Source organism: Amblyomma americanum, chromosome 9 (assembly GCF_052857255.1).
Source record: "Amblyomma americanum isolate KBUSLIRL-KWMA chromosome 9, ASM5285725v1, whole genome shotgun sequence".
NCBI lineage: Eukaryota > Metazoa > Arthropoda > Arachnida > Ixodida > Ixodidae > Amblyomma > Amblyomma americanum.
Window position 1 is genome coordinate 14,434,292 of NC_135505.1, and position 7,898 is coordinate 14,442,189.

Genomic DNA, 7,898 nt, shown 5'->3' on the forward strand with positions numbered 1-7,898 from the left:
CGCCTGTTTCCACAAAATAAACTCCTCCCGTTCTATCCTCCTTTTCTCCTGTTTTTCTGCCTCGCGAGCTCTTTTCTCTTCTCGCTCTTCTGCTTCGCGAGCGTCTGCGCGTGCTTGCGCCCTTTCCTCTCTCTGCCACTTTGCCTCCTCCTCATAGAGACGCGTCGCCTCTTCTTTGCCTAACCCCAGCTTGAGCGCCAGTTCTAATGTTTTTGCCAAAATCCATCCTTTCTGCCGTCGAGAGATCGGAAAGATCCGAGACAAAGCAAAATGAAAAAAAAAGGAAATGAATCCTGGCACAGCCTCGCCACTTATCTTTGTCACGGATCTCTCCGGAGAACACTCGTATAGAAAGAATGGACTAGGCGACGGTTGTACCCGCACAAACGCACATTTAATACACCCTACGTGACCTACACACTAGAACACAAAACTAACAAAACTAACACACAACACAAAGCCTATAAATACACACCACCCGGGTACACTGCTCTCAGCGTCTACAACTAGCGTTCGGCGTTCGTGCTCACGTTTGGTTCGGTGTGGCTGCGGCGTTGCATGGATCCAGTATCCGGCGTCGAGGCGGCGTTCAACGTGCTTGGGCTGGTGTCGCTGGCGGCGTTCGACGCGCTTGGGCTAGCGTCGCTGGCGGCGTCGCTGGCTGCATAAGCTCCAGGTCCAAGCGCCCGTGGAGGTGATGCCGGTGTCGATGGCGTTGGGGCACCACCCGGATGAGTGGCAACAGCGCTGGAGACACCCGTGGCCGTAGCAGGTGGTACCGTCCTCTGCTGACTCCCCGGAACGGGCTCAGGCACGGCAGGAAGTCCACGATGCAATGCCGTAGAACGCGAGCTCACCGGAGCAGTAGCCGGCGTCGCTCTGTTCCATCCAAAGTGTCCCTGCCCCGACAGAGCCTCCGCTTCTCTGCGGACCCCTCCCCCCCTCCCCTGTGCCTCGCTCTCACTCGCCCTTTTATAGCCTCGGTGTTAGTCCACGTAATCCTTATCGTCGTCTTCTCTTCTCCACCAATCATCTCTCTCTACCTCACCGAATGCTTCTTCACCAATCGTCTCTCTCCCTCTCAACGAATGCTGCTTCTTCCTCTTCTTTATTCTTCGGTTAATTCACGTCGTCTTCTTAACACCTTTTTCCTTTAAAATTTAATTTAGGCTCCTTAGTATATGTGACGACAGTGGCGAAATTGCGGACAAAGCGGCAGAAGTAGGAGCAGAGGCCGACGAAGCTGCAGTCTTTTACAGAAGTGGGCTGCGGAAATTCCGCCACAGCTGGCAACTTGGCCGGGTCTGGGAGACTGCCATCCTTCGACACGACATGTCCGAGAATAGTGAGCTCCCGAGCTCCGAAGTGGCACTTTTCAAATTGAGTTGGAGGCCAGCGTCGGCCAGGCAGCGAAGAACAGTCTAAAGGCGCTGCAGGTGAGACGCAAAGTCCAGAAAAAAGATCACAATGTCGTCTAGGTAACAAAGGCATTTGGGCCATTTGAGCCCTCGGAGTATGTTGTCCATCATGCGCTCGAATGTGGCGGGTGCATTGCAGAGGCCGAAGGGCATGAGATTAAATTCATAGATCCCGTCGGGTGTGACGAATGCAGTTTTTGGGCGATCAGCCTCCGCCATTGGCACCTGCCAGTAACCAGAGGGCAAGTCCAATGAAGAAAAGAACTCCGCACCCTGCAGGCAGTCGAGGGCATCGTCGATACGGGGGAGAGGGTAAACGTCCTTGCGTGTAATCTTGTTCAGACGATGGTAGTCCCCGCAGAACCGGATGGAACCGTCTTTTTTCTTGACCAGGACCACTGGCGATGCCCACGGGCTGTGGGCGCTTGAGCATGCCGTGGCGCTTGAGCACGTGGCGCTTGAGCATGCCGGTCACCTGCTCGTCAATGAGGCGGCGCTCGGCGGCTGACACGTGGTACGGATGTTGGCGCAAAGGGGCATAGGTTCCAGTGTCAATACAGTGGGTAACGGTGGTGGTGCGGCCCAAGGATGGTTGCTGGTAGACTAAACGAAGCTTGAAAATGATGCAGAACGGCGACAAGCTGGTCTCGTTGTGTAGACGTCAGGGCGGCGTTGACGGAACGGTGAAAAATATCGAGAGAAGACTGATTGGTGAAAGGAACAAGCACAATGGCGCTGACGTGAAGGCCGGCCGTGCTATCGACGAGGGCGCATGCTGAGGCGGGATCGAGAAAGGCAACACTACCAAGCAATTGGCCGCGGAGTAAATGAACGTCTTGCAAAGCACACCTTCGCGAACAACCAGGGGTACAGTCCAGGCACAAGAGGCAGCCGTCAGTCCAGAGCACGCATGAGGGAAGGAAGGAAGGCCTCAGACATTGCTGGCACATACCCACTAAGGGGGAATGGCCAAGACAAAGGCGGTTAATTGCTGGATACAGGAAAGTTTTGACAGGAAAAGGAATGGTAATAGGATGTAGCCCGATAGATTGGAAGACGGAAGGACAGGGTTCCTGTTAACTTGGAGATCGAAGACGGGACAATGGCTTAATGTTCATAATAGTGTACAATGCCTGTAATATTTCAATGTCGTACTGACTGAGAGCGGGAAGAAGAAATTAGAATGGGAGGCGCTGCGTTTCTTGAAGAAATTTTGCACATCAGAGCGCACACTCCTGTCGCTTCGCCCAAGCAAAGAAGCGCCAATGGAAAGAACAACCGCGGAGGACACATGCAAGCCCAGTTGATAATAATTGGTTTTTTGGGGAAAGGAAATGGCGCAGTATCTGTCTCATATATCGTTGGACACCTGAACCGCGCCATAAGGGAAGGGATAAGAGAGGGAGTGAAAGAAGAAAGGAAGAATTAGGTGCCGTAGTGGAGGGCTCCGGAGTAATTTCGACCACCTGGGGATCTTTAACGTGCACTGACATCGCACAGCACAAGGGCGCCTTAGCGTTTTTCCCCCATAAAAACGCAGCCGCCGCGGTCGGGTTCGAACCCGGGAACTCCGGATCAGTAGTCGAGCGCCCTAACCACTGAGCCACCGCGGCGGGTTAAGCCCAGTTGATGAAATGGAATTTGCAAAAAACGCTTCCTCAAATGAGAGAAGCGGCAGCAGAACAGAAGGAAGTGATCTATTGTCTCAGGTTCGGCTCAAAAAGGGCACAGTGGGGAAGCCGCCAGGCCAGATCTGTGAAGGTAGAAATTTAGAAGGGGATCCCGGCAACGCAAACGCGTGAAAGAGATCTCCAGTCTGCGTGAGCGCCAGTCTTTGCTACTCCAAGGATGCAGAAGATGCTGATATTTGGGAGATAACGTAAGAGCCGAGGCAGCAAATTCCTGAAATATTGTGTAGCTGCGAAGCCTCACCGCAGCTGTATATGCACACGTTGGCAGGACAGCAACAATTGGGCCCCAGAGAAAGGCTCTTGCTAAGGAATCTGCAACCTCATTTAAGTGAAAACCCATGTGACCTGGTTCCCAAAGCAACCTTACCGAATTTAGATGGAGCGGAATCAGGAACTTAGAGGCGTAATGCCCGAGACTCAGTGGGTGAGGATAAGGAAGAGCAAATGGACAGAGAGGGACGGAGCGTTCGGCGCTCGAGCTTCGGAGCGTTCGGCGCTTCTTGTCGTCTTCTTCGTTAAGCTCCATCCTCTGAAGAATCCAAAGCCGAAGGCCAGTCTTACAACACAATTAAAGCAGTTAAAATGGTTTTCAATGGTTCCGAGAAAGCATCGAAAAGAAGGGTGCCATCTCTTTTCAAAACACCACAGAAGTGTCAGTAGGCACTTTCTTGGAGCTGTTGGGAGCCTACCTCAAGACCACTTTAGCTTCCCAAAGAAGAATCCCTGTACGTTCAAAACAGTGGAGTGTTAGTTGGTTCAAGAGGCACACCTGCCCTGAGTGATATATACCTCTCTGCTTGTGATAGAAGCATTCAAGAATTATGAAAAACGGACGCATCTTGAGAATCTTTCGATACGGCGACGATTACTTGGTGCTATGCAGCCAGGAGAAGGAGTATGGAACGAAGATGCCGAAAGTCTTCGCAATGACCATGTTTTGAAATAACTGCCCAGGGCTCTAATTCACATGGGAGCTTCCAGAGCACGGCGCTTGGCGCTTCCTAGACTTACTCCTTGAATTCACTCCGGGGCACCTGTGTTGGACGTACCCGAGACAACAATAAGTTCCTCCCATTCACGTCAAACCATACAAAGACGGTAAAAATAGGGATTGCGAAGGCGGCACTGTAGTCTGCGATAAACAAGTCATGCCAAAATCAGATGAGCCAGAGCTTCCAGCGGCACATTGTTAGGCTTCAGGAAGCGGGGCGCCCCTTGACAATGATGTGCAACATAGCAGAAAGAATCTTGCTGCTGAACAAATGTGGCAAAGAAAAGAAAAGGCAAAGAAAAGGAAAATGCGCTTGATGAAGCCACGCATAGGAAGAAATTTTCCTGATTCCCTACGTCCACGGGGTCACGCACAATCTTAAAAAAATCGGGAAAAGGCACGACATCGAGGTCGTTTCCGCGAAGCCAAACACTGCAATAAGCACGTGTGCGCGTTCGCAGATGAAAAAAAAATCTGAATGTTAGACCAAACAGCGAGCGAAGTACTCGGAATGCGACCAAAGTGTCGTGTAGCGTAATCCCTATATCCTGTGGAAAGCACTACATAAGACAAATGGGGAGATGTGTCAATGACAGAACAAGACAGCACGCTAATGCCATAGTATAGAAATCCGGCACTAACCCAGAAGTGCACTGCAGGGTTTGCGAAGGATGTAAAAAACTAACAAGACCCGCTGATCTACATCAGGTGCAGATACTGAAAAACAACCGAGACAAGATTACTCGAGAAATCTTGGAAGCCTTCGAATTCACGGACTCGAAGAATCAGCGCGCCTTCAGTGTGCCTATCTAAGTAACAAGTGAATTTCCTGCGCATTGGTGCAAACAGGTAAGAACTCATTTTGATTTGTTGATTCTTCCGGTGTATATTATGCGGCATTCCTAACATATCTTCAGTTGTCTTTGCAGCCTCGTGCATGTCTGTGTGTTTCTTCCTTGTGTCGCGTTCTTCTCTGGTGCCGGTTTTTAAGCAACACAAACCACACAGAAATACGGACAAGACGGGTGCTCCGTCCTGTCTGTCTTTCTCTGTGGTTTGTGTTAAATAAGCGCTTTTTTACTTTATGTTAGATGATGGTCACCAACTTGTCCAAAAGAAAATTTTGAAAACAAATCGCCGCAAAAGAGAAATGTCATTTTGAAATTAAGAAATTTCACTAAAGATTACGGTACTCCCTAATGCGAAATTCGGGCCCACGGCGATTCTGTTACATGCTGTGGAATACTCGTCAGTGGTGCTTAGCGGCGCGTTGCAACTCCTGAACGGTGGGGATTTTATCCTCGCTGCTCCCTACTATAACGCGTTGAAACCCGCTTCACACCCCTTCAAGGAGAGCTGAAACCACGAAGGACGCGTCTCCATGTGGAGCGCTGCATGAGGCGCGCGGCCCGCACATTCGGAGTAGCGCGTGCCCGTTCCCGTGGGAAAGGGCGTGGACTCCACACGGGGCCTCCACAGACGCTAGTTCATGTGCTAGTTGTCGGTTCGACTGCCGATTCCTGCCTGACTCAAGTTAATACTAGCAGTTCTGCGGTATATCTTACTCTGTTTTGAACACAATCAGCCACGCTTCTGTGCGATATTTAAGGGGCCCACAATCTTTACGCAAAAATTGCCTCACTTGGGCAAGCCAGTGCGCCGCTTTTCATAGATCCTGTCATGGTTTCCACTAAGTGGCGGTAAGCAATAAGCGTGGTAGCGATTGTGGCTCGGCTCGAGCAGGCCTATGCACTTTTCTTTTCTTCTGGAAACAACAGACAGAATAAGTGGCGGTTCCAGTGGACTTATTTTTGAAAATGTGGCGGAAGGTTTAAAGGTTGCTTCACTTCCGCCACCGGTTGGCCCGGTATTGCACTGCCTCCGGGATCGGCCTTTTCTTTAGCGCGTCTTTACTATCCTGTCTTTCTATCCCACCTTTCAACCCTCCTACTATCTGCACATGGTAGCGATTGTGGCTCGGCTTGAGCCAGTGAGCAGGCCTGTGCATTTTCCTTTTCTTTCTTCCTGGCAACAACAGAAAAAGTGGGTAGGCTTGCGCACTTTCCTTTTCATTCTTCGTGAAAACCACATCAAGCAGCAAGCGAGCACTAAGAACACAGGGCTTGCAGGGCATTCTTTCTGCGACCACGTACACTGTACTCCCTTCACCGCAGTCATGCTCTGAGAAAACCCTGGCAATGGATGGCTGGGAGAGTACCCTGTTACCCATGGGGTAGGACAGGGCTGTCCCATGTCGCCTCTCCTCTTTGCTCTAAGCCTGCAGCCATATTTTCCGGCTGTGGCTGGAGACCCAGGCGTCCGTGGCCTCCCTCTAACAGCTTACGCGGATGATATTACGCTGTATTAAGGCGAAAGCCTTGAAACTCATGACTTCCAGCGGGGATGGGGATGTTCGCAGAAAAGTGTCACACTCTAGCTGTCAATCAAATTGATGACGTCAACATTGATGTAGTATGTCGTAGTTATATAATAGTGCGCTATGGTTAGTTTTAGAATTTAGTTATTTGGTAATTATTAATAATTAATGAGTTATGGGTAGGTTAATTAGTGGTTGACGTAGTATGCCGTAACTTAGAACGCAGTATACGATAATGCACTGCGCAAGCGCAAGGCGCCACCAGTCAATGCACTTGTGCTTGAGCATACTGCGCATGCGTGTGACGTCATTGAGTAGCGTCACCATTGTTACAGAGGAGCGCTCCCCAGGCAATCTTGCCAGGCGCCTCCTGAACGCCGATCGAAGGATGCTGCCCAAACAGTCTCTCATATCTCCAGCAACCAAGCGTGCGCGCTAATAAACGTCAGTAAAAGTGTGGTGAAGCCAAGCGAGCTGATGTCAATTCATTCGAATAAAGAAATTTGAAGACTCACAAACAATTGTGTAGCCTTTAACACCTTCACCACACAACAGTGACACAAGAGGCAACACCGTGCTGAAGGCTTTCGTCTCACCCCACTTTAGGTCAACAAAGCGCCCCTAAATTTTTTTTCGAGATGAGTCAAATCTCCATCGCTGGCTCCTCCTCTTCGAAAGGTATTGTAAAATGTCTGAGCCGTCCGTGAATTTTGTTAAACGTAAAATCTTGATAATTGGCCAGCCTAATGCGCATCTCAGCAGTGCTGTGCCGATCGCATGTGCATTCTTGGGATGAAGTATGAGTCGCGTGGAATAGCTGCTTTTATGTGGAATTTGGTTCTAGATGAGATACGCAGGAGTGTTGCGACACCTACTATCTTTTATCCTCCCTTAGTGGAGCAGCGGTATCTTGTCCAATCGTTTTTTTTTTTTTGCGGGGGGTGGGGGGGGGGGGGGGGGGCGGTCGCACAAGGCTAGTTTGTCGTGCGGCGCTCGGGCAGCCACGTTCGAGGGGTGGATTCTCTTTCACCTCTGTTTCTGTCTGCTGCCGGCTGCTGGCTCTCCGCTTTCTCCTCCGTTTGTTGCGGGGCGACGATTGCCAGACGCGGGCGCTCGCCTCTTATTTTCTGCGAACACGACTCAGGGAATTGGTACCTGGTGTACCGCAGGCTACAGTGTGCAGATGCCTACTTTTTCTGCAGCTACTGTGGCGTTTCATCAGCACAGCCGCCACGTCAGCCCAGATTTAGATATCACTGCGAACAGAGTAGTGGAGTCCATGGGCGTGTTATTTATGCGTTGGTTGCCTTCAGAGCGCAGGCGGCGGGTGAAGTCCGCATCTTGCTTGCTTGTGGCAGTGTCCTTTCTTACTGGGCACTTGCGTGATTGCATGCGGCACCTGGAATGGGGGGTTCTGCTTA

At 50.8% G+C, this 7,898-nt stretch overlaps 1 pseudogene; it reads left to right on the top strand.

Moving 5' to 3' along the window:
- The first annotated feature begins 5,858 nt into the window (after positions 1–5,858).
- On the top strand, positions 5,859–6,001 carry LOC144105833 (U2 spliceosomal RNA; annotated as a pseudogene).
- Positions 6,002–7,898: the final 1,897 nt, after the last annotated feature.